The following is a 23,376-nucleotide window of genomic DNA, read 5'->3' as shown; positions in this document are numbered from 1 at the left end:
GAGAGGTCCTAGGAAGGGTTGGGCCTGTGCGGGTGCGGGGAGCGTGGAGGCGGGCGGGCACCCCTTGCCCCCAGAGCGTGCGTGGGGGTTGCGTGGGTGCAGGGGAAGGGAGGCCGGAGGGAGTGGAGAGGGACACGGAGAGCCTGGGGCCCTGCGGGGAGGTTGTGAGGGGCATTCTAGGGGATAGGTTCAAGGTAGGTGTTTGTGGCGGCGGTGGTGGTGGTGGTGGTGGGTGGCGGTGGTGGTTTTTGTTGTGGGTTTTTGGTTTTTGTTTGGTTGTTGTGAAGGGGGAAGAGGGCGGAGGATGAGGACCCCTTAGCAAATGGGAGCGGAAGGATGTCAGGAAAGGAGCCCAGAGGGGTTCCTGTGGGAATGGGCCAGGGCAGCTGGGAGGGGCTTGAGGGTAGTGCCTGAACAGAGGGGAAGGGAGAGCTGAAGGGAGTGCTGAGGGCCAGGGCGAGCAGGGGGGGACTGAGGTAAGGCTGTCAGCGGAGTTCCAGCAGACAGGTTCAAGTGAGGATGTTTTGGTTTTGGTTTTTGGCTTGCTGTGTGTGTGTGTGTGTGTGAGTTTGATTGTTTGTTTGAGAAGGGGGTAGAGGGGTGGATAGGTTGGATGCCTTTGAAGTGATGGGGAAAGTTCCCAGGAAGGGGGGGGTGTAGGTGGGTGGGGGCAGGGCGGGGCGAGGGGGGCGGGGACCCGGTTGTGCAGAGCGCCTGCGTGGGGGTTGCGTGCGTGCCGTGGCGTGCGTGGGGGTTGCGTGCGTGCCGGGGAAGGGAGTCCCCGGAGCGACTGCTGAGGGCCACCGCGGCGAGCGAGCGTGGGTGAAGGAGCTGAGGATGTGAGCAGGGCTGCAGCGGGCAGGTCCAAGGTAGGTTTGTGTTTTATCTTTGTGAGAAGGGAAGAGGGTGCCTAGGATGCTTGGGAAAAGGGGGATGGAAGGTCCCAGGAAGTGTTTGGGGGAAAGGTGCGTGTTTGGGGCGGGACGAGGGGGGCGGGGAGCGGCTTGGGGGCGGCGCAGGCGTGGGGGTTGGGTGCGTGCAGGGGAAGGGAGCGCGCAGGGACTGTGGAGGGCCACCGCGAGCGTGGGGGCCGGAGGTGAGGATGGCAGCGGAGCCCCAGCTGAGAGGTTGAAGTTAGGGTTCGTTTTGAGAGGCAGGAAGAGGGTGGATGGGATTCCTTGGAAAAGTGGAGGCGAGGTCTAGGAGAGGTCCTAGGAAGGGTTGGGCCTGTGCGGGTGCGGGGAGCGTGGAGGCGGGCGGGCACCCCTTGCCCCCAGAGCGTGCGTGGGGGTTGCGTGGGTGCAGGGGAAGGGAGGCGGGAGGGAATGGAGAGGGACACGGAGAGCCTGGGGCCCTGCGGTGCGGTTGTGAGGGGCATTCTAGGGGATAGGTTCAAGGTAGGTTTTGGTGGCTGCTGCGGTGGTGGTGGTGGTGGGTGGCGGTGGTGGTTTTTGTTGTGGGTTTTTGGCTTTTGTTTGGTTGTTGTGAAGGGGGAAGAGGGCGGAGGATGAGGACCCCTTAGCGAATGGGAGCGGAAGGATGTCAGGAAAGGAGCCCAGAGGGGTTCGTGTGGGAATGGGCCAGGGCAGCTGGGAGGGGCTTGTGGGTAGTGCCTGAACAGAGGGGAAGGGAGAGCTGAAGGGAGTGCTGAGGGCCAGGGCGAGCAGGGGGGGACTGAGGTAAGGCTGTCAGCGGAGTTCCAGCAGACAGGTTCAAGTGAGGATGTTTTGGTTTTGGTTTTTGGCTTGCTGTGTGTGTGTGTGTGTGTGAGTTTGATTGTTTGTTTGAGAAGGGGGTAGAGGGGTGGATAGGTTGGATGCCTTTGAAGTGATGGGGAAAGTTCCCAGGAAGGGGGGGGTGTAGGTGGGTGGGGGCAGGGCGGGGCGAGGGGGGCGGGGACCCGGTTGTGCAGAGCGCCTGCGTGGGGGTTGCGTGCGTGCCGTGGCGTGCGTGGGGGTTGCGTGCGTGCCGGGGAAGGGAGTCCCCGGAGCGACTGCTGAGGGCCACCGCGGCGAGCGAGCGTGGGTGAAGGAGCTGAGGATGTGAGCAGGGCTGCAGCGGGCAGGTCCAAGGTAGGTTTGTGTTTTATCTTTGTGAGAAGGGAAGAGGGTGCCTAGGATGCTTGGGAAAAGGGGGATGGAAGGTCCCAGGAAGTGTTTGGGGGAAAGGTGCGTGTTTGGGGCGGGACGAGGGGGGCGGGGAGCGGCTTGGGGGCGGCGCAGGCGTGGGGGTTGGGTGCGTGCAGGGGAAGGGAGCGCGCAGGGACTGTGGAGGGCCACCGCGAGCGTGGGGGCCGGAGGTGAGGATGGCAGCGGAGCCCCAGCTGAGAGGTTGAAGTTAGGGTTCGTTTTGAGAGGCAGGAAGAGGGTGGATGGGATCCCTTGGAAAAGTGGAGGCGAGGTCTAGGAGAGGTCCTAGGAAGGGTTGGGCCTGTGCGGGTGCGGGGAGCGTGGAGGCGGGCGGGCACCCCTTGCCCCCAGAGCGTGCGTGGGGGTTGCGTGGGTGCAGGGGAAGGGAGGCGGGAGGGAATGGAGAGGGACACGGAGAGCCTGGGGCCCTGCGGTGCGGTTGTGAGGGGCATTCTAGGGGATAGGTTCAAGGTAGGTTTTGGTGGCTGCTGCGGTGGTGGTGGTGGTGGGTGGCGGTGGTGGTTTTTGTTGTGGGTTTTTGGCTTTTGTTTGGTTGTTGTGAAGGGGGAAGAGGGCGGAGGATGAGGACCCCTTAGCGAATGGGAGCGGAAGGATGTCAGGAAAGGAGCCCAGAGGGGTTCGTGTGGGAATGGGCCAGGGCAGCTGGGAGGGGCTTGTGGGTAGTGCCTGAACAGAGGGGAAGGGAGAGCTGAAGGGAGTGCTGAGGGCCAGGGCGAGCAGGGGGGGACTGAGGTAAGGCTGTCAGCGGAGTTCCAGCAGACAGGTTCAAGTGAGGATGTTTTGGTTTTGGTTTTTGGCTTGCTGTGTGTGTGTGTGTGTGTGAGTTTGATTGTTTGTTTGAGAAGGGGGTAGAGGGGTGGATAGGTTGGATGCCTTTGAAGTGATGGGGAAAGTTCCCAGGAAGGGGGGGGTGTAGGTGGGTGGGGGCAGGGCGGGGCGAGGGGGGCGGGGACCCGGTTGTGCAGAGCGCCTGCGTGGGGGTTGCGTGCGTGCCGTGGCGTGCGTGGGGGTTGCGTGCGTGCCGGGGAAGGGAGTCCCCGGAGCGACTGCTGAGGGCCACCGCGGCGAGCGAGCGTGGGTGAAGGAGCTGAGGATGTGAGCAGGGCTGCAGCGGGCAGGTCCAAGGTAGGTTTGTGTTTTATCTTTGTGAGAAGGGAAGAGGGTGCCTAGGATGCTTGGGAAAAGGGGGATGGAAGGTCCCAGGAAGTGTTTGGGGGAAAGGTGCGTGTTTGGGGCGGGACGAGGGGGGCGAGGAGCGGCTTGGGGGCGGCGCAGGCGTGGGGGTTGGGTGCGTGCAGGGGAAGGGAGCGCGCAGGGACTGTGGAGGGCCACCGCGAGCGTGGGGGCCGGAGGTGAGGATGGCAGCGGAGCCCCAGCTGAGAGGTTGAAGTTAGGGTTCGTTTTGAGAGGCAGGAAGAGGGTGGATGGGATCCCTTGGAAAAGTGGAGGCGAGGTCTAGGAGAGGTCCTAGGAAGGGTTGGGCCTGTGCGGGTGCGGGGAGCGTGGAGGCGGGCGGGCACCCCTTGCCCCCAGAGCGTGCGTGGGGGTTGCGTGGGTGCAGGGGAAGGGAGGCCGGAGGGAGTGGAGAGGGACACGGAGAGCCTGGGGCCCTGCGGGGAGGTTGTGAGGGGCATTCTAGGGGATAGGTTCAAGGTAGGTGTTTGTGGCGGCGGTGGTGGTGGTGGTGGTGGGTGGCGGTGGTGGTTTTTGTTGTGGGTTTTTGGTTTTTGTTTGGTTGTTGTGAAGGGGGAAGAGGGCGGAGGATGAGGACCCCTTAGCAAATGGGAGCAGAAGGATGTCAGGAAAGGAGCCCAGAGGGGTTCCTGTGGGAATGGGCCAGGGCAGCTGGGAGGGGCTTGAGGGTAGTGCCTGAACAGAGGGGAAGGGAGAGCTGAAGGGAGTGCTGAGGGCCAGGGCGAGCAGGGGGGGACTGAGGTAAGGCTGTCAGCGGAGTTCCAGCAGACAGGTTCAAGTGAGGATGTTTTGGTTTTGGTTTTTGGCTTGCTGTGTGTGTGTGTGTGTGTGAGTTTGATTGTTTGTTTGAGAAGGGGGTAGAGGGGTGGATAGGTTGGATGCCTTTGAAGTGATGGGGAAAGTTCCCAGGAAGGGGGGGGTGTAGGTGGGTGGGGGCAGGGCGGGGCGAGGGGGGCGGGGACCCGGTTGTGCAGAGCGCCTGCGTGGGGGTTGCGTGCGTGCCGTGGCGTGCGTGGGGGTTGCGTGCGTGCCGGGGAAGGGAGTCCCCGGAGCGACTGCTGAGGGCCACCGCGGCGAGCGAGCGTGGGTGAAGGAGCTGAGGATGTGAGCAGGGCTGCAGCGGGCAGGTCCAAGGTAGGTTTGTGTTTTATCTTTGTGAGAAGGGAAGAGGGTGCCTAGGATGCTTGGGAAAAGGGGGATGGAAGGTCCCAGGAAGTGTTTGGGGGAAAGGTGCGTGTTTGGGGCGGGACGAGGGGGGCGGGGAGCGGCTTGGGGGCGGCGCAGGCGTGGGGGTTGGGTGCGTGCAGGGGAAGGGAGCGCGCAGGGACTGTGGAGGGCCACCGCGAGCGTGGGGGCCGGAGGTGAGGATGGCAGCGGAGCCCCAGCTGAGAGGTTGAAGTTAGGGTTCGTTTTGAGAGGCAGGAAGAGGGTGGATGGGATTCCTTGGAAAAGTGGAGGCGAGGTCTAGGAGAGGTCCTAGGAAGGGTTGGGCCTGTGCGGGTGCGGGGAGCGTGGAGGCGGGCGGGCACCCCTTGCCCCCAGAGCGTGCGTGGGGGTTGCGTGGGTGCAGGGGAAGGGAGGCGGGAGGGAATGGAGAGGGACACGGAGAGCCTGGGGCCCTGCGGTGCGGTTGTGAGGGGCATTCTAGGGGATAGGTTCAAGGTAGGTTTTGGTGGCTGCTGCGGTGGTGGTGGTGGTGGGTGGCGGTGGTGGTTTTTGTTGTGGGTTTTTGGCTTTTGTTTGGTTGTTGTGAAGGGGGAAGAGGGCGGAGGATGAGGACCCCTTAGCGAATGGGAGCGGAAGGATGTCAGGAAAGGAGCCCAGAGGGGTTCGTGTGGGAATGGGCCAGGGCAGCTGGGAGGGGCTTGTGGGTAGTGCCTGAACAGAGGGGAAGGGAGAGCTGAAGGGAGTGCTGAGGGCCAGGGCGAGCAGGGGGGGACTGAGGTAAGGCTGTCAGCGGAGTTCCAGCAGACAGGTTCAAGTGAGGATGTTTTGGTTTTGGTTTTTGGCTTGCTGTGTGTGTGTGTGTGTGTGAGTTTGATTGTTTGTTTGAGAAGGGGGTAGAGGGGTGGATAGGTTGGATGCCTTTGAAGTGATGGGGAAAGTTCCCAGGAAGGGGGGGGTGTAGGTGGGTGGGGGCAGGGCGGGGCGAGGGGGGCGGGGACCCGGTTGTGCAGAGCGCCTGCGTGGGGGTTGCGTGCGTGCCGTGGCGTGCGTGGGGGTTGCGTGCGTGCCGGGGAAGGGAGTCCCCGGAGCGACTGCTGAGGGCCACCGCGGCGAGCGAGCGTGGGTGAAGGAGCTGAGGATGTGAGCAGGGCTGCAGCGGGCAGGTCCAAGGTAGGTTTGTGTTTTATCTTTGTGAGAAGGGAAGAGGGTGCCTAGGATGCTTGGGAAAAGGGGGATGGAAGGTCCCAGGAAGTGTTTGGGGGAAAGGTGCGTGTTTGGGGCGGGACGAGGGGGGCGGGGAGCGGCTTGGGGGCGGCGCAGGCGTGGGGGTTGGGTGCGTGCAGGGGAAGGGAGCGCGCAGGGACTGTGGAGGGCCACCGCGAGCGTGGGGGCCGGAGGTGAGGATGGCAGCGGAGCCCCAGCTGAGAGGTTGAAGTTAGGGTTCGTTTTGAGAGGCAGGAAGAGGGTGGATGGGATCCCTTGGAAAAGTGGAGGCGAGGTCTAGGAGAGGTCCTAGGAAGGGTTGGGCCTGTGCGGGTGCGGGGAGCGTGGAGGCGGGCGGGCACCCCTTGCCCCCAGAGCGTGCGTGGGGGTTGCGTGGGTGCAGGGGAAGGGAGGCGGGAGGGAATGGAGAGGGACACGGAGAGCCTGGGGCCCTGCGGTGCGGTTGTGAGGGGCATTCTAGGGGATAGGTTCAAGGTAGGTTTTGGTGGCTGCTGCGGTGGTGGTGGTGGTGGGTGGCGGTGGTGGTTTTTGTTGTGGGTTTTTGGCTTTTGTTTGGTTGTTGTGAAGGGGGAAGAGGGCGGAGGATGAGGACCCCTTAGCGAATGGGAGCAGAAGGATGTCAGGAAAGGAGCCCAGAGGGGTTCGTGTGGGAATGGGCCAGGGCAGCTGGGAGGGGCTTGTGGGTAGTGCCTGAACAGAGGGGAAGGGAGAGCTGAAGGGAGTGCTGAGGGCCAGGGCGAGCAGGGGGGGACTGAGGTAAGGCTGTCAGCGGAGTTCCAGCACACAGGTTCAAGTGAGGATGTTTTGGTTTTGGTTTTTGGCTTGCTGTGTGTGTGTGTGTGTGTGAGTTTGATTGTTTGTTTGAGAAGGGGGTAGAGGGGTGGATAGGTTGGATGCCTTTGAAGTGATGGGGAAAGTTCCCAGGAAGGGGGGGGTGTAGGTGGGTGGGGGCAGGGCGGGGCGAGGGGGGCGGGGACCCGGTTGTGCAGAGCGCCTGCGTGGGGGTTGCGTGCGTGCCGTGGCGTGCGTGGGGGTTGCGTGCGTGCCGGGGAAGGGAGTCCCCGGAGCGACTGCTGAGGGCCACCGCGGCGAGCGAGCGTGGGTGAAGGAGCTGAGGATGTGAGCAGGGCTGCAGCGGGCAGGTCCAAGGTAGGTTTGTGTTTTATCTTTGTGAGAAGGGAAGAGGGTGCCTAGGATGCTTGGGAAAAGGGGGATGGAAGGTCCCAGGAAGTGTTTGGGGGAAAGGTGCGTGTTTGGGGCGGGACGAGGGGGGCGGGGAGCGGCTTGGGGGCGGCGCAGGCGTGGGGGTTGGGTGCGTGCAGGGGAAGGGAGCGCGCAGGGACTGTGGAGGGCCACCGCGAGCGTGGGGGCCGGAGGTGAGGATGGCAGCGGAGCCCCAGCTGAGAGGTTGAAGTTAGGGTTCGTTTTGAGAGGCAGGAAGAGGGTGGATGGGATTCCTTGGAAAAGTGGAGGCGAGGTCTAGGAGAGGTCCTAGGAAGGGTTGGGCCTGTGCGGGTGCGGGGAGCGTGGAGGCGGGCGGGCACCCCTTGCCCCCAGAGCGTGCGTGGGGGTTGCGTGGGTGCAGGGGAAGGGAGGCGGGAGGGAATGGAGAGGGACACGGAGAGCCTGGGGCCCTGCGGTGCGGTTGTGAGGGGCATTCTAGGGGATAGGTTCAAGGTAGGTTTTGGTGGCTGCTGCGGTGGTGGTGGTGGTGGGTGGCGGTGGTGGTTTTTGTTGTGGGTTTTTGGCTTTTGTTTGGTTGTTGTGAAGGGGGAAGAGGGCGGAGGATGAGGACCCCTTAGCGAATGGGAGCGGAAGGATGTCAGGAAAGGAGCCCAGAGGGGTTCGTGTGGGAATGGGCCAGGGCAGCTGGGAGGGGCTTGTGGGTAGTGCCTGAACAGAGGGGAAGGGAGAGCTGAAGGGAGTGCTGAGGGCCAGGGCGAGCAGGGGGGGACTGAGGTAAGGCTGTCAGCGGAGTTCCAGCAGACAGGTTCAAGTGAGGATGTTTTGGTTTTGGTTTTTGGCTTGCTGTGTGTGTGTGTGTGTGTGAGTTTGATTGTTTGTTTGAGAAGGGGGTAGAGGGGTGGATAGGTTGGATGCCTTTGAAGTGATGGGGAAAGTTCCCAGGAAGGGGGGGGTGTAGGTGGGTGGGGGCAGGGCGGGGCGAGGGGGGCGGGGACCCGGTTGTGCAGAGCGCCTGCGTGGGGGTTGCGTGCGTGCCGTGGCGTGCGTGGGGGTTGCGTGCGTGCCGGGGAAGGGAGTCCCCGGAGCGACTGCTGAGGGCCACCGCGGCGAGCGAGCGTGGGTGAAGGAGCTGAGGATGTGAGCAGGGCTGCAGCGGGCAGGTCCAAGGTAGGTTTGTGTTTTATCTTTGTGAGAAGGGAAGAGGGTGCCTAGGATGCTTGGGAAAAGGGGGATGGAAGGTCCCAGGAAGTGTTTGGGGGAAAGGTGCGTGTTTGGGGCGGGACGAGGGGGGCGGGGAGCGGCTTGGGGGCGGCGCAGGCGTGGGGGTTGGGTGCGTGCAGGGGAAGGGAGCGCGCAGGGACTGTGGAGGGCCACCGCGAGCGTGGGGGCCGGAGGTGAGGATGGCAGCGGAGCCCCAGCTGAGAGGTTGAAGTTAGGGTTCGTTTTGAGAGGCAGGAAGAGGGTGGATGGGATCCCTTGGAAAAGTGGAGGCGAGGTCTAGGAGAGGTCCTAGGAAGGGTTGGGCCTGTGCGGGTGCGGGGAGCGTGGAGGCGGGCGGGCACCCCTTGCCCCCAGAGCGTGCGTGGGGGTTGCGTGGGTGCAGGGGAAGGGAGGCGGGAGGGAATGGAGAGGGACACGGAGAGCCTGGGGCCCTGCGGTGCGGTTGTGAGGGGCATTCTAGGGGATAGGTTCAAGGTAGGTTTTGGTGGCTGCTGCGGTGGTGGTGGTGGTGGGTGGCGGTGGTGGTTTTTGTTGTGGGTTTTTGGCTTTTGTTTGGTTGTTGTGAAGGGGGAAGAGGGCGGAGGATGAGGACCCCTTAGCGAATGGGAGCAGAAGGATGTCAGGAAAGGAGCCCAGAGGGGTTCGTGTGGGAATGGGCCAGGGCAGCTGGGAGGGGCTTGTGGGTAGTGCCTGAACAGAGGGGAAGGGAGAGCTGAAGGGAGTGCTGAGGGCCAGGGCGAGCAGGGGGGGACTGAGGTAAGGCTGTCAGCGGAGTTCCAGCACACAGGTTCAAGTGAGGATGTTTTGGTTTTGGTTTTTGGCTTGCTGTGTGTGTGTGTGTGTGTGAGTTTGATTGTTTGTTTGAGAAGGGGGTAGAGGGGTGGATAGGTTGGATGCCTTTGAAGTGATGGGGAAAGTTCCCAGGAAGGGGGGGGTGTAGGTGGGTGGGGGCAGGGCGGGGCGAGGGGGGCGGGGACCCGGTTGTGCAGAGCGCCTGCGTGGGGGTTGCGTGCGTGCCGTGGCGTGCGTGGGGGTTGCGTGCGTGCCGGGGAAGGGAGTCCCCGGAGCGACTGCTGAGGGCCACCGCGGCGAGCGAGCGTGGGTGAAGGAGCTGAGGATGTGAGCAGGGCTGCAGCGGGCAGGTCCAAGGTAGGTTTGTGTTTTATCTTTGTGAGAAGGGAAGAGGGTGCCTAGGATGCTTGGGAAAAGGGGGATGGAAGGTCCCAGGAAGTGTTTGGGGGAAAGGTGCGTGTTTGGGGCGGGACGAGGGGGGCGGGGAGCGGCTTGGGGGCGGCGCAGGCGTGGGGGTTGGGTGCGTGCAGGGGAAGGGAGCGCGCAGGGACTGTGGAGGGCCACCGCGAGCGTGGGGGCCGGAGGTGAGGATGGCAGCGGAGCCCCAGCTGAGAGGTTGAAGTTAGGGTTCCTTTTGAGAGGCAGGAAGAGGGTGGATGGGATCCCTTGGAAAAGTGGAGGCGAGGTCTAGGAGAGGTCCTAGGAAGGGTTGGGCCTGTGCGGGTGCGGGGAGCGTGGAGGCGGGCGGGCACCCCTTGCCCCCAGAGCGTGCGTGGGGGTTGCGTGGGTGCAGGGGAAGGGAGGCCGGAGGGAGTGGAGAGGGACACGGAGAGCCTGGGGCCCTGCGGGGAGGTTGTGAGGGGCATTCTAGGGGATAGGTTCAAGGTAGGTGTTTGTGGCGGCTGTGGTGGTGGTGGTGGTGGGTGGCGGTGGTGGTTTTTGTTGTGGGTTTTTGGTTTTTGTTTGGTTGTTGTGAAGGGGGAAGAGGGCGGAGGATGAGGACCCCTTAGCGAATGGGAGCGGAAGGATGTCAGGAAAGGAGCCCAGAGGGGTTCGTGTGGGAATGGGCCAGGGCAGCTGGGAGGGGCTTGTGGGTAGTGCCTGAACAGAGGGGAAGGGAGAGCTGAAGGGAGTGCTGAGGGCCAGGGCGAGCAGGGGGGGACTGAGGTAAGGCTGTCAGCGGAGTTCCAGCAGACAGGTTCAAGTGAGGATGTTTTGGTTTTGGTTTTTGGCTTGCTGTGTGTGTGTGTGTGTGTGAGTTTGATTGTTTGTTTGAGAAGGGGGTAGAGGGGTGGATAGGTTGGATGCCTTTGAAGTGATGGGGAAAGTTCCCAGGAAGGGGGGGGTGTAGGTGGGTGGGGGCAGGGCGGGGCGAGGGGGGCGGGGACCCGGTTGTGCAGAGCGCGTGCGTGGGGGTTGCGTGCGTGCCGTGGCGTGCGTGGGGGTTGCGTGCGTGCCGGGGAAGGGAGTCCCCGGAGCGACTGCTGAGGGCCACCGCGGCGAGCGAGCGTGGGTGAAGGAGCTGAGGATGTGAGCAGGGCTGCAGCGGGCAGGTCCAAGGTAGGTTTGTGTTTTATCTTTGTGAGAAGGGAAGAGGGTGCCTAGGATGCTTGGGAAAAGGGGGATGGAAGGTCCCAGGAAGTGTTTGGGGGAAAGGTGCGTGTTTGGGGCGGGACGAGGGGGGCGGGGAGCGGCTTGGGGGCGGCGCAGGCGTGGGGGTTGGGTGCGTGCAGGGGAAGGGAGCGCGCAGGGACTGTGGAGGGCCACCGCGAGCGTGGGGGCCGGAGGTGAGGATGGCAGCGGAGCCCCAGCTGAGAGGTTGAAGTTAGGGTTCGTTTTGAGAGGCAGGAAGAGGGTGGATGGGATCCCTTGGAAAAGTGGAGGCGAGGTCTAGGAGAGGTCCTAGGAAGGGTTGGGCCTGTGCGGGTGCGGGGAGCGTGGAGGCGGGCGGGCACCCCTTGCCCCCAGAGCGTGCGTGGGGGTTGCGTGGGTGCAGGGGAAGGGAGGCCGGAGGGAGTGGAGAGGGACACGGAGAGCCTGGGGCCCTGCGGGGAGGTTGTGAGGGGCATTCTAGGGGATAGGTTCAAGGTAGGTGTTTGTGGCGGCTGTGGTGGTGGTGGTGGTGGGTGGCGGTGGTGGTTTTTGTTGTGGGTTTTTGGTTTTTGTTTGGTTGTTGTGAAGGGGGAAGAGGGCGGAGGATGAGGACCCCTTAGCAAATGGGAGCAGAAGGATGTCAGGAAAGGAGCCCAGAGGGGTTCCTGTGGGAATGGGCCAGGGCAGCTGGGAGGGGCTTGAGGGTAGTGCCTGAACAGAGGGGAAGGGAGAGCTGAAGGGAGTGCTGAGGGCCAGGGCGAGCAGGGGGGGACTGAGGTAAGGCTGTCAGTGGAGTTCCAGCAGACAGGTTCAAGTGAGGATGTTTTGGTTTTGGTTTTTGGCTTGCTGTGTGTGTGTGTGTGTGTGAGTTTGATTGTTTGTTTGAGAAGGGGGTAGAGGGGTGGATAGGTTGGATGCCTTTGAAGTGATGGGGAAAGTTCCCAGGAAGGGGGGGGTGTAGGTGGGTGGGGGCAGGGCGGGGCGAGGGGGGCGGGGACCCGGTTGTGCAGAGCGCGTGCGTGGGGGTTGCGTGCGTGCCGTGGCGTGCGTGGGGGTTGCGTGCGTGCCGGGGAAGGGAGTCCCCGGAGCGACTGCTGAGGGCCACCGCGGCGAGCGAGCGTGGGTGAAGGAGCTGAGGATGTGAGCAGGGCTGCAGCGGGCAGGTCCAAGGTAGGTTTGTGTTTTATCTTTGTGAGAAGGGAAGAGGGTGCCTAGGATGCTTGGGAAAAGGGGGATGGAAGGTCCCAGGAAGTGTTTGGGGGAAAGGTGCGTGTTTGGGGCGGGACGAGGGGGGCGGGGAGCGGCTTGGGGGCGGCGCAGGCGTGGGGGTTGGGTGCGTGCAGGGGAAGGGAGCGCGCAGGGACTGTGGAGGGCCACCGCGAGCGTGGGGGCCGGAGGTGAGGATGGCAGCGGAGCCCCAGCTGAGAGGTTGAAGTTAGGGTTCGTTTTGAGAGGCAGGAAGAGGGTGGATGGGATCCCTTGGAAAAGTGGAGGCGAGGTCTAGGAGAGGTCCTAGGAAGGGTTGGGCCTGTGCGGGTGCGGGGAGCGTGGAGGCGGGCGGGCACCCCTTGCCCCCAGAGCGTGCGTGGGGGTTGCGTGGGTGCAGGGGAAGGGAGGCCGGAGGGAGTGGAGAGGGACACGGAGAGCCTGGGGCCCTGCGGGGAGGTTGTGAGGGGCATTCTAGGGGATAGGTTCAAGGTAGGTGTTTGTGGCGGCTGTGGTGGTGGTGGTGGTGGGTGGCGGTGGTGGTTTTTGTTGTGGGTTTTTGGTTTTTGTTTGGTTGTTGTGAAGGGGGAAGAGGGCGGAGGATGAGGACCCCTTAGCAAATGGGAGCAGAAGGATGTCAGGAAAGGAGCCCAGAGGGGTTCCTGTGGGAATGGGCCAGGGCAGCTGGGAGGGGCTTGAGGGTAGTGCCTGAACAGAGGGGAAGGGAGAGCTGAAGGGAGTGCTGAGGGCCAGGGCGAGCAGGGGGGGACTGAGGTAAGGCTGTCAGTGGAGTTCCAGCAGACAGGTTCAAGTGAGGATGTTTTGGTTTTGGTTTTTGGCTTGCTGTGTGTGTGTGTGTGTGTGAGTTTGATTGTTTGTTTGAGAAGGGGGTAGAGGGGTGGATAGGTTGGATGCCTTTGAAGTGATGGGGAAAGTTCCCAGGAAGGGGGGGGTGTAGGTGGGTGGGGGCAGGGCGGGGCGAGGGGGGCGGGGACCCGGTTGTGCAGAGCGCGTGCGTGGGGGTTGCGTGCGTGCCGTGGCGTGCGTGGGGGTTGCGTGCGTGCCGGGGAAGGGAGTCCCCGGAGCGACTGCTGAGGGCCACCGCGGCGAGCGAGCGTGGGTGAAGGAGCTGAGGATGTGAGCAGGGCTGCAGCGGGCAGGTCCAAGGTAGGTTTGTGTTTTATCTTTGTGAGAAGGGAAGAGGGTGCCTAGGATGCTTGGGAAAAGGGGGATGGAAGGTCCCAGGAAGTGTTTGGGGGAAAGGTGCGTGTTTGGGGCGGGACGAGGGGGGCGGGGAGCGGCTTGGGGGCGGCGCAGGCGTGGGGGTTGGGTGCGTGCAGGGGAAGGGAGCGCGCAGGGACTGTGGAGGGCCACCGCGAGCGTGGGGGCCGGAGGTGAGGATGGCAGCGGAGCCCCAGCTGAGAGGTTGAAGTTAGGGTTCGTTTTGAGAGGCAGGAAGAGGGTGGATGGGATCCCTTGGAAAAGTGGAGGCGAGGTCTAGGAGAGGTCCTAGGAAGGGTTGGGCCTGTGCGGGTGCGGGGAGCGTGGAGGCGGGCGGGCACCCCTTGCCCCCAGAGCGTGCGTGGGGGTTGCGTGGGTGCAGGGGAAGGGAGGCGGGAGGGAATGGAGAGGGACACGGAGAGCCTGGGGCCCTGCGGTGCGGTTGTGAGGGGCATTCTAGGGGATAGGTTCAAGGTAGGTTTTGGTGGCTGCTGCGGTGGTGGTGGTGGTGGGTGGCGGTGGTGGTTTTTGTTGTGGGTTTTTGGCTTTTGTTTGGTTGTTGTGAAGGGGGAAGAAGGCGGAGGATGAGGACCCCTTAGCGAATGGGAGCGGAAGGATGTCAGGAAAGGAGCCCAGAGGGGTTCGTGTGGGAATGGGCCAGGGCAGCTGGGAGGGGCTTGTGGGTAGTGCCTGAACAGAGGGGAAGGGAGAGCTGAAGGGAGTGCTGAGGGCCAGGGCGAGCAGGGGGGGACTGAGGTAAGGCTGTCAGTGGAGTTCCAGCAGACAGGTTCAAGTGAGGATGTTTTGGTTTTGGTTTTTGGCTTGCTGTGTGTGTGTGTGTGTGTGAGTTTGATTGTTTGTTTGAGAAGGGGGTAGAGGGGTGGATAGGTTGGATGCCTTTGAAGTGATGGGGAAAGTTCCCAGGAAGGGGGGGGGTGTAGGTGGGTGGGGGCAGGGCGGGGCGAGGGGGGCGGGGACCCGGTTGTGCAGAGCGCCTGCGTGGGGGTTGCGTGCGTGCCGTGGCGTGCGTGGGGGTTCGCCTGCGTGCCGGGGAAGGGAGCCCCCGGAGCGACTGCTGAGGGACACCGCAGCGAGCAAGCATGGGTGAAGGAGCTGAGGGCGTGAGCAGGGCTGCAGGGGCAGGTCCAAGGTAGGTTTGTGTTTATCTTTTTGAGAAGGGAAGAGGGTGCCTAGGATGCTTGGGAAAAGGGGAGGGAAGGTCCCAGGAAGTGTTTGGGGGAAAGGTGCGTGGTTGGGGAGGGACCGGCTTCAGTGCAGGGCAGGTATGGGGGTTGAGTGCAGGAGGGTTAGCTGCGTGGAGGGGAAGGGAGCTCAGAGGGAATGGGGAGGGCCACCGCGAGCGTGGGGGAGGGAGGTGAGGATGGCAGCGGAGCCCCAACTGAGAGGTTGAAGTTAGGGTTCGTTTTGAGAGGCAGGAAGAGGGTGGATGGGATCCCTTGGAAAAGTGGAGGCGAGGTCCTAGGAAGGGTTGGGGCTGTGCGAGTGCGGGGAGCGTGGAGGCGGGCAGGCACCCCTTGCCCCCCGAGCGTGCGTGGGGGTTGCGTGGGTGCAGGGGAAGGGAGGCCGGAGGGAATGGAGAGGGACACGGAGAGCCTGGGGCCCTGCGGGGAGGTTGTGAGGGGCATTCTAGGGGATAGGTTCAAGGTAGGTTTTGGTGGCTGCTGCGGTGGTGGTGGTTTTTGTTGCTGGTTTTTGGTTTTTGGTTGGTTGTTGTGAAGGGGGAAGAGGGTGGAGGATGAGGACCCCTTAGCACATGGGAGCGGAAGGATGTCAGGAAAGGAGCCCAGAGGGGTTCCTGTGGGAATGGGCCAGGGCAGCTGGGAGGGGCTTGTGGGTAGTGCCTGAACAGAGGGGAAGGGAGAGCTGAAGGGAGTGCTGAGGGCCAGGGGAGCAGGGGGGGACTGAGGTAAGGCTGTCAGTGGAGTTCCAGCAGACAGGTTCAAGTGAGGTGTTTTTTGTTTTGGTTTTTGGCTTGCTGTGTGTGTTTGTTCGTTTGATTGTTTGTTTGAGAAGGGGGTAGAGGGGTGGATAGGTTGGATGCCTTTGAGCTGATGGGGAAAGTTTCCAGGAAGGGGGGGGGTGTGGGTGGGGGCAGAGAGGGGCGAGGGGGGCGGGGACGCGGTTGTGCAGAGCGCGTGCGAGGGGGTTGCGTGCGTGCCGTGGCGTGCGTGGGGGTTCGCGTGCGTGCCGGGGAAGGGAGCCCCCGGAGCGACTGCTGAGGGACACCGCGGCGAGCGAGCATGGGTGAAGGAGCTGAGGGCGTGAGCAGGGCTGCAGCGGGCAGGTCCAAGGTAGGTTTGTGTTTATCTTTTTGAGAAGGGAAGAGGGTGCCTAGGATGCTTGGGAAAAGGGGAGGGAAGGTCCCAGGAAGTGTTTGGGGGAAAGGTGCGTGGTTGGGGAGGGACCGGCTTCAGTGCAGGGCAGGTATGGGGGTTGAGTGCAGGAGGGTTAACTGCGTGGAGGGGAAGGGAGCTCAGAGGGAATGGGGAGGGCCACCGCGAGCGTGGGGGAGGGAGGTGAGGATGGCAGCGGAGCCCCAGCTGAGAGGTTGAAGTTAGGGTTAGTTTTGAGAGGCGGGAAGAGGGTGGATGGGATCCCTTGGAAAAGTGGAGGCGAGGTCCTAGGAAGGGTTGGGCCTGTGCGAGTGCGGGGAGCGTGGAGGCGGGCAGGCACCCCTTGCCCCCCGAGCGTGCGTGGGGGTTGCGTGGGTGCAGGGGAAGGGAGGCCGGAGGGAATGGAGAGGGACACGGAGAGCCTGGGGCCCTGCGGGGAGGTTGTGAGGGGCATTCTAGGGGATAGGTTCAAGGTAGGTTTTGGTGGCTGCTGCGGTGGTGGTGGTTTTTGTTGCTGGTTTTTGGTTTTTGGTTGGTTGTTGTGAAGGGGGAAGAGGGTGGAGGATGAGGACCCCTTAGCACATGGGAGCGGAAGGATGTCAGGAAAGGAGCCCAGAGGGGTTCGTGTGGGAATGGGCCAGGGCAGCTGGGAGGGGCTTGTGGGTAGTGCCTGAACAGAGGGGAAGGGAGAGCTGAAGGGAGTGCTGAGGGCCAGGGGAGCAGGGGGGGACTGAGGTAAGGCTGTCAGTGGAGTTCCAGCAGACAGGTTCAAGTGAGGTGTTTTTTGTTTTGGTTTTTGGCTTGCTGTGTGTGTTTGTTCGTTTGATTGTTTGTTTGAGAAGGGGGTAGAGGGGTGGGTAGGTTGGATGCCTTTGAGCTGATGGGGAAAGTTTCCAGGAAGGGGGGGGGTGTGGGTGGGGGCAGAGAGGGGCGAGGGGGGCGGGGACGCGGTTGTACAGAGCGCCTGCGTGGGGGTTGCGTGCGTGCCGTGGCGTGCGTGGGGGTTGCGTGCGTGCCGGGGAAGGGAGCCCCCGGAGCGACTGCTGAGGGACACCGCGGCGAGCGAGCATGGGTGAAGGAGCTGAGGGCGTGAGCAGGGCTGCAGCGGGCAGGTCCAAGGTAGGTTTGTGTTTATCTTTTTGAGAAGGGAAGAGGGTGCCTAGGATGCTTGGGAAAAGGGGAGGGAAGGTCCCAGGAAGTGTTTGGGGGAAAGGTGCGTGGTTGGGGAGGGACCGGCTTCAGTGCAGGGCAGGTATGGGGGTTGAGTGCAGGAGGGTTAGCTGCGTGGAGGGGAAGGGAGCTCAGAGGGAATGGGGAGGGCCACCGCGAGCGTGGGGGAGGGAGGTGAGGATGGCAGCGGAGCCCCAGCTGAGAGGTTGAAGTTAGGGTTAGTTTTGAGAGGCAGGAAGAGGGTGGATGGGATCCCTTGGAAAAGTGGAGGCGAGGTCCTAGGAAGGGTTGGGGCTGTGCGAGTGCGGGGAGCGTGGAGGCGGGCAGGCACCCCTTGCCCCCCGAGCGTGCGTGGGGGTTGCGTGGGTGCAGGGGAAGGGAGGCCGGAGGGAATGGAGAGGGACACGGAGAGCCTGGGGCCCTGCGGGGAGGTTGTGAGGGGCATTCTAGGGGATAGGTTCAAGGTAGGTTTTGGTGGCTGCTGTGGTGGTGGTGGTGGTGGTGGTTTTTGTTGTTGGTTTTTGGTTTTTGGTTGGTTGTTGTGAAGGGGGAAGAGGGTGGAGGATGAGGACCCCTTAGCACATGGGAGCGGAAGGATGTCAGGAAAGGAGCCCAGAGGGGTTCGTGTGGGAATGGGCCAGGGCAGCTGGGAGGGGCTTGTGGGTAGTGCCTGAACAGAGGGGAAGGGAGAGCTGAAGGGAGTGCTGAGGGCCAGGGGAGCAGGGGGGGACTGAGGTAAGGCTGTCAGTGGAGTTCCAGCAGACAGGTTCAAGTGAGGTGTTTTTTGTTTTGGTTTTTGGCTTGCTGTGTGTGTTTGTTCGTTTGATTGTTTGTTTGAGAAGGGGGTAGAGGGGTGGGTAGGTTGGATGCCTTTGAGCTGATGGGGAAAGTTTCCAGGAAGGGGGGGGGTGTGGGTGGGGGCAGAGAGGGGCGAGGGGGGCGGGGACGCGGTTGTGCAGAGCGCCTGCGTGGGGGTTGCGTGCGTGCCGTGGCGTGCGTGGGGGTTGCGTGCGTGCCGGGGAAGGGAGCCCCCGGAGCGACTGCTGAGGGACACCGCGGCGAGCGAGCATGGGTGAAGGAGCTGAGGGCGTGAGCAGGGCTGCAGCGGGCAGGTCCAAGGTAGGTTTGTGTTTATCTTTTTGAGAAGGGAAGAGGGTGCCTAGGATGCTTGGGAAAAGGGGAGGGAAGGTCCCAGGAAGTGTTTGGGGGAAAGGTGCGTGGTTGGGGAGGGACCGGCTTCAGTGCAGGGCAGGTATGGGGGTTGAGTGCAGGAGGGTTAGCTGCGTGGAGGGGAAGGGAGCTCAGAGGGAATGGGGAGGGCCACCGCGAGCGTGGGGGAGGGGAGGTGAGGATGGCAGCGGAGCCCCAGCTGAGAGGTTGAAGTTAGGGTTAGTTTTGAGAGGCGGGAAGAGGGTGGATGGGATCCCTTGGAAAAGTGGAGGCGAGGTCCTAGGAAGGGTTGGGCCTGTGCGAGTGCGGGGAGCGTGGAGGCGGGCAGGCACCCCTTGCCCCCCGAGCGTGCGTGGGGGTTGCGTGGGTGCAGGGGAAGGGAGGCCGGAGGGAATGGAGAGGGACACGGAGAGCCTGGGGCCCTGCGGGGAGGTTGTGAGGGGCATTCTAGGGGATAGGTTCAAGGTAGGTTTTGGTGGCTGCTGTGGTGGTGGTGGTGGTGGTGGTTTTTGTTGTTGGTTTTTGGTTTTTGGTTGGTTGTTGTGAAGGGGGAAGAGGGTGGAGGATGAGGACCCCTTAGCACATGGGAGCAGAAGGATGTCAGGAAAGGAGCCCAGAGGGGTTCCTGTGGGAATGGGCCAGGGCAGCTGGGAGGGGCTTGTGGGTAGTGCCTGAACAGAGGGGAAGGGAGAGCTGAAGGGAGTGCTGAGGGCCAGGGGAGCAGGGGGGGACTGAGGTAAGGCTGTCAGTGGAGTTCCAGCAGACAGGTTCAAGTGAGGTGTTTTTTGTTTTGGTTTTTGGCTTGCTGTGTGTGTTTGTTCGTTTGATTGTTTGTTTGAGAAGGGGGTAGAGGGGTGGGTAGGTTGGATGCCTTTGAGCTGATGGGGAAAGTTTCCAGGAAGGGGGGGGGGTGTGGGTGGGGGCAGAGAGGGGCGAGGGGGGCGGGGACGCGGTTGTGCAGAGCGCCTGCGTGGGGGTTGCGTGCGTGCCGTGGCGTGCGAGGGGGTTGCGTGCGTGCCGTGGCGTGCGTGGGGGTTGCGTGCGTGCCGGGGAAAGGAGCCCCCGGAGCGACTGCTGAGGGACACCGCGGCGAGCGAGCATGGGTGAAGGAGCTGAGGGCGTGAGCAGGGCTGCAGCGGGCAGGTCCAAGGTAGGTTTGTGTTTATCTTTTTGAGAAGGGAAGAGGGTGCCTAGGATGCTTGGGAAAAGGGGAGGGAAGGTCCCAGGAAGTGTTTGGGGGAAAGGTGCGTGTTTTGGGCGGGAGGAGGGTGGCGGGGAGCGGCTTGGGGGCGGCGCAGGCGTGGGGGTTGGGTGCGTGCAGGGGAAGGGAGCGCACAGGGACTGTGGAGGGCCACCGCGAGCGTGGGGGCGGGAGGTGAGGATGGCAGCGGAGCCCCAGCTATGTATAGATTTCTAAGGTATCTCCAGACTCTTCTCCATAGTGGCTGTACCAGTTTACATTCCCACCAGCAGTGCAGGAGGGTTCCCTTTTCTCCACAGCCCTTCCAGCACTTGTTCTTTGTGGTTTTATTAATGGTCATTCTGACTGGTGTGAGGTGATATCTCATGGTTGTTTTGATTTGTATTTCTCTTATAATCAACGATGTTGAGCATTTTTTCATGTGTTTGTTGGCCGTCTGTGTATCTTCTTCGGAGAAATGTGTATTCAGGTCTTTTTCCCATTTTTCCATTGATTGATTGGTTTTTTTGCTGTTGGGTTGTATAAGTTGCTTATATATTCTAGAGATTAAGCCCTTGTCAGTTGCATCATTTGAAACTATCTTCTCCCATTCTGTAAGTTGTCTTTTTGTTTTGGGTTTCCTTTGCTGTTCAAAATCTTTTCAGTTTGATTAGGTCCCATGGGTTTATTTTTGCTCTAATTTCTATTGCTTTGGGAGACTGACCTGAGAAAACATTCATGATGTTGATGTCAGAGAGTGTTTTGCCTATGTTTTCTTCTAGGAGTTTGATGGTGTCCTGTCGTATATTTAAGTCTTTCAGCCATTTTGATTTTATTTTTGTGCATGGTATGAGGGTGTGTTCTAGTTTCATTGCTTTGAATGCAGCTGTCTAGGTTTCCCATCAATGCATGCTGAATAGACTTTCCTTTTCCCATTTTATGTTCTTGCCTCCCTTGTCAAAGATTAATTGACCATAGGTGTCAGGGTTTATTTCCGGATTCTCTATTCTGTTCCATTGGTCTGTCTGTCTGTCTGTTTTGATACCAGTACCACACTGTTTTGATGACTGTGGCTTTGTAGTATTTCTTGAAGTCTGGGAGAGTTATGCCTCCTGCTTGGTTTTTGTTTCTCAGGATTGCTTTGGCGATTCTGGGTCTTTTGTGGTTCCATATAAAATTTTGGATTGTTTGTTCTAGTTCTGTGAAAAATGTCATGGGTAATTTGATCGAGATTGCAATGAATCTGTAGATTGCTTCTGGTAGAATGGCCATTTTCACAATATTGATTTTCCCAATCCAGGAGCATGGAATATCTTTCCATTTCTTTACATCTTCTTTGATTTCTTTGATTAAGGTTTTATAGTTCTCGGCATATAGGTCCTTTACCTCCTTGGTCAGGTGTATTCCGAGGTATTTGATTTTGTGAGGTGCAATTTTAAAAGGTATCGTACTTTTGTATTCCTTTTCTAATATTTCATTGCTGGTATACAGAAATGCAACTGACTTCTGAATGTTAATCTTATATCCTGCCACTTTGCTGAATTTATTAATCAGTTCAAGGAGTTTTGGGGTTGAGTCCTTAGGGTTTTCTAGGTATAGAATCATGTCATCTGCATACAGTGACAGCTTTAACACTTCTCTTCCTATATGGATGCCTTTTATTTCTTTTGTTTGTCTAATTGCTGTGGCTAAGACTTCCAAAACGATGTTGAAGAGCAGTGGTGAGAGTGGGCATCCCTGTCTTGTTCCAGATTTGAGTGAGAAGGCTTTCAGTTTTTCCCCATTGAGTATTATGTTTGCTGTGGGTTTATCATAAATGGCTTTGATTATATTCAGGAATGTTCCCTCTATACCCACTTTGGCGAGGGTCTTGATCATGAATGGATGTTGAACTTTGTCAAATGCTTTTTCTGCATCTATTGAGATGATCATATGATTTTTGACTTTTTTTTTGTGAATGTGGTGTATGATGCTGATTGATTTGCGTATGTTGAACCATCCTTGTGAACCTGGGATGAACCCTACCTGGTCATGGTGTATAATTTTTTTGATATGTTGTTGGATTCGGTTGGCTAAGATTTGGTTGAGAATTTTTGCATCTATACTCATCAATGATATTGGCTGATAGTTTTCTTTTTTGGTGGTATCTCTGTCTGGTTTTGGAATGAGGGTGATGGTGGCATCATAGAATGTCTTTGGCAGTATTCGTTCTTCTTCAACCTTTTGAAAGCGTTTAAGGAGGATGGGCACCAATTCCTCTTTATATGTTTGATAAAATTCGCCTGTGAATCCATCTGGTCCTGGACTTTTATTTGTAGGGAGTGATTTTATGACCTCTTCCATTTCATTTCTAGTGATGGGTCTGTTCAGTTGGTCTGTTTCTTCTTGATTCAGTTTTGGCAGGCTGTAAGATTCTAGAAAATTGTCCATTTCTTCCAGATTGTCAAACTTGTTGCCATATAGTTGTTCATAGTATTCTCTTATGGTTTTTTGTATTTCTGCAGTATCCGTTGTGATTTCTCCTTTTTCATTTATAATTTTGTTTATTTGGGTTCTTTCTCTCCTCTTTTTAGTGAGTCTGGCCAGGGGTTTGTCAATTTTGTTCACCGTTTCAAAGAACCAGCTCTTGGTTTTATTAATTTTCTCTATTGTTTTTTGAATCTCTATTTTATTGATTTCTTCATTGATCTTTATAATTTCCTTCCTTCTGCTGACTTTAGGACTTTTTTGTTCTTCTTTTTCTAATTCGTTTAGGTGGAGGGTTAAGTTGTCCATTTGGGATCTTTCTTCTTTTTTGAGAAAGGCCTGTATTGCTATAAATTTCCCTCTGAGCACTGCTTTCGCAGCATCCCATAGATTTTGAGAGGTTGTGTCTTCATTATCATTTGTTTCAAGGTAGTTTTTAATTTCCTTCTTGATTTCTTCATTGACCCATTGGTTTTTAAGTAGCATGTTGTTTAGTGTCCATGGAGTAGGTTTTTTCTCTTTGCTTTTCCCATGGTTGATTTCTAAGTTCATGGCATTGTGGTCAGAGAAGATACTTGAGATAATTTCTATGCTCCTAAATTTATTGAGATTCGCTTTATGTCCCAATATGTGATCGATTCTTGAGAATGTTCCATGAGCATTTGAAAAGAATGTGTATTCTGCTTTTTGTGGATGTAGTGTCCTGAAGATATCAATGAAGTCTAACTTTTCTATTGTTTCCTTTAGGATCTCTGTTGCTTAATTGGTTTTCTGTCTAGAGGATCTGTCCATTGATGTGAGGGGGGTGTTTAGGTCTCCTACTATGATTGTATTCTCATCAATATCTCCCTTTATGTCTGTTAATATTTGTTGTATGTATCTGGGTGCTCCTATGTTTGGGGCATATATGTTGATGATAGTAACATCCTCTCCTTGGATGGATCCCTTAATCATTAAGTAGTGTCCTTCTTTGTCTTTCTTTATGTCTTTTGTTTTAAAGTCTATTTTGTCTGATATGAGCGTTGCGACTCCTACTTTTCTGTCATGTCTATTGACGTGAAATACTTTTCCCCACCCTTTCACTTTCAATCTATATGTATCTTTTGTCCTAAGGTGAGTTTCTTGTAGGCAGCATATTGAAGGTTTTTGCCTTTTTATCCACTCAGCCACTCTGTGTCTTTTGATTGGGGCATTCAGTCCATTGACATTTAAGGTGATAAATTGATAGATGATTATTTATTGCCATTTGAACCTCGTGTTCCAGTTGATTCTATGGTTCTCCATTCTTCCTTTCTTTTTTTTTTTTTTTTTTTTTTTGTTGGATGGTCTCCTGTTATTATCTGCTTGAGTGTATTTTTTTTTCATTTTTTGTAAATGCAATATTTGGTTTTGGCTTGTGGTTGCCCTGTTTTTTAAGTATGCTAACCCCTTCCCATAATTGTGTGTTTTAGCCTGATGGTCCTGTAAGTTCAAACACTTCATTACTATATTAAAAATTAAGAAGAGAGACATACATACAAACAAAAAGGGTTATTTACCTCCTAACATCCCTTGCCCACATTTTGTGGTTTTGATGACTCTTTTATTTTTTTCTTTTTAATTTTATTTTGTTTGAAGTATGTTCATGATTAAATCTGTATGCTGGCTTATTTGAGTGACTGCTCTCTGATTGCAATTTCCTCAGTCCTAGTTCTTCCTCTTCTTCTTCTTTTTTTTTTTTTTTCTTTTCTTTTTTCTTCCCTTTCCTTCCTTTTTGGTTTAGAGAAGCTCTTTCAAAATTTCCTTTAACCTGGGTTTTGTGTTGCTGTATTCTTTAAGTTTTTGTTTGTTGGGAAAAATTTTTATTTCCCCTTCTATTTTAAATGATATTCTTGCTGGATAAAGTATTCTAGGTTGCATATGTTTTCCTTGTAGCACTTTAAATATCTCTTGCCATTCCCTCCTGGCCTGTAGTGTTTCTGTAGAGAAATCAGCTGATATTCTTATGGGGGTTCCCTTGTAGGTAACATTCTGTTTTTCTCTTGCTGCCTTTAGGATCCTCTCTTTATCACTAACTTTTGCCATTTTTATTATGATGTGTGTT

At 58.2% G+C, this 23,376-nt stretch overlaps 1 protein-coding gene across 25 annotated transcripts in view; it reads left to right on the top strand.

Annotated features, from left to right (window-relative positions):
* Positions 1-740: 740 nt before the first annotated feature.
* Positions 741-23,376, top strand: part of LOC102162336 (uncharacterized) — a 91,338-nt gene continuing 68,702 nt past the window's right edge. For 2 of the 25 annotated variants that reach the window (XR_014818298.1, XM_084980876.1), the window contains exon 1: positions 3,152-3,275. The gene's annotated coding sequence lies outside the window, so the exon portion shown is untranslated. Of the gene's footprint in view, positions 870-1,925; positions 2,073-3,151; positions 3,276-4,392; positions 4,479-5,540; positions 5,682-6,779; positions 6,885-9,166; positions 9,291-10,375; positions 10,494-11,549; positions 11,697-12,748; positions 12,900-13,979; positions 14,104-15,147; positions 15,266-17,489; positions 17,597-23,376 lie in introns of those variants that run through there. The other 23 variants (XM_084980874.1, XM_084980879.1, XR_014818291.1 and 20 more) reach the window with 23 other exon arrangements.

The sequence above is a fragment of the Sus scrofa genome, chromosome 10 (genome assembly GCF_054392235.1).
Source record: "Sus scrofa isolate SSC_HxYL_T2T_F1_AM1 chromosome 10, Sscrofa_HxYL_maternal_Yorkshire_Landrace_v2.0, whole genome shotgun sequence".
In the NCBI taxonomy this organism is placed as follows: Eukaryota; Metazoa; Chordata; class Mammalia; order Artiodactyla; family Suidae; genus Sus; species Sus scrofa.
This window is presented reverse-complemented; position numbering and strand designations above follow the sequence as displayed.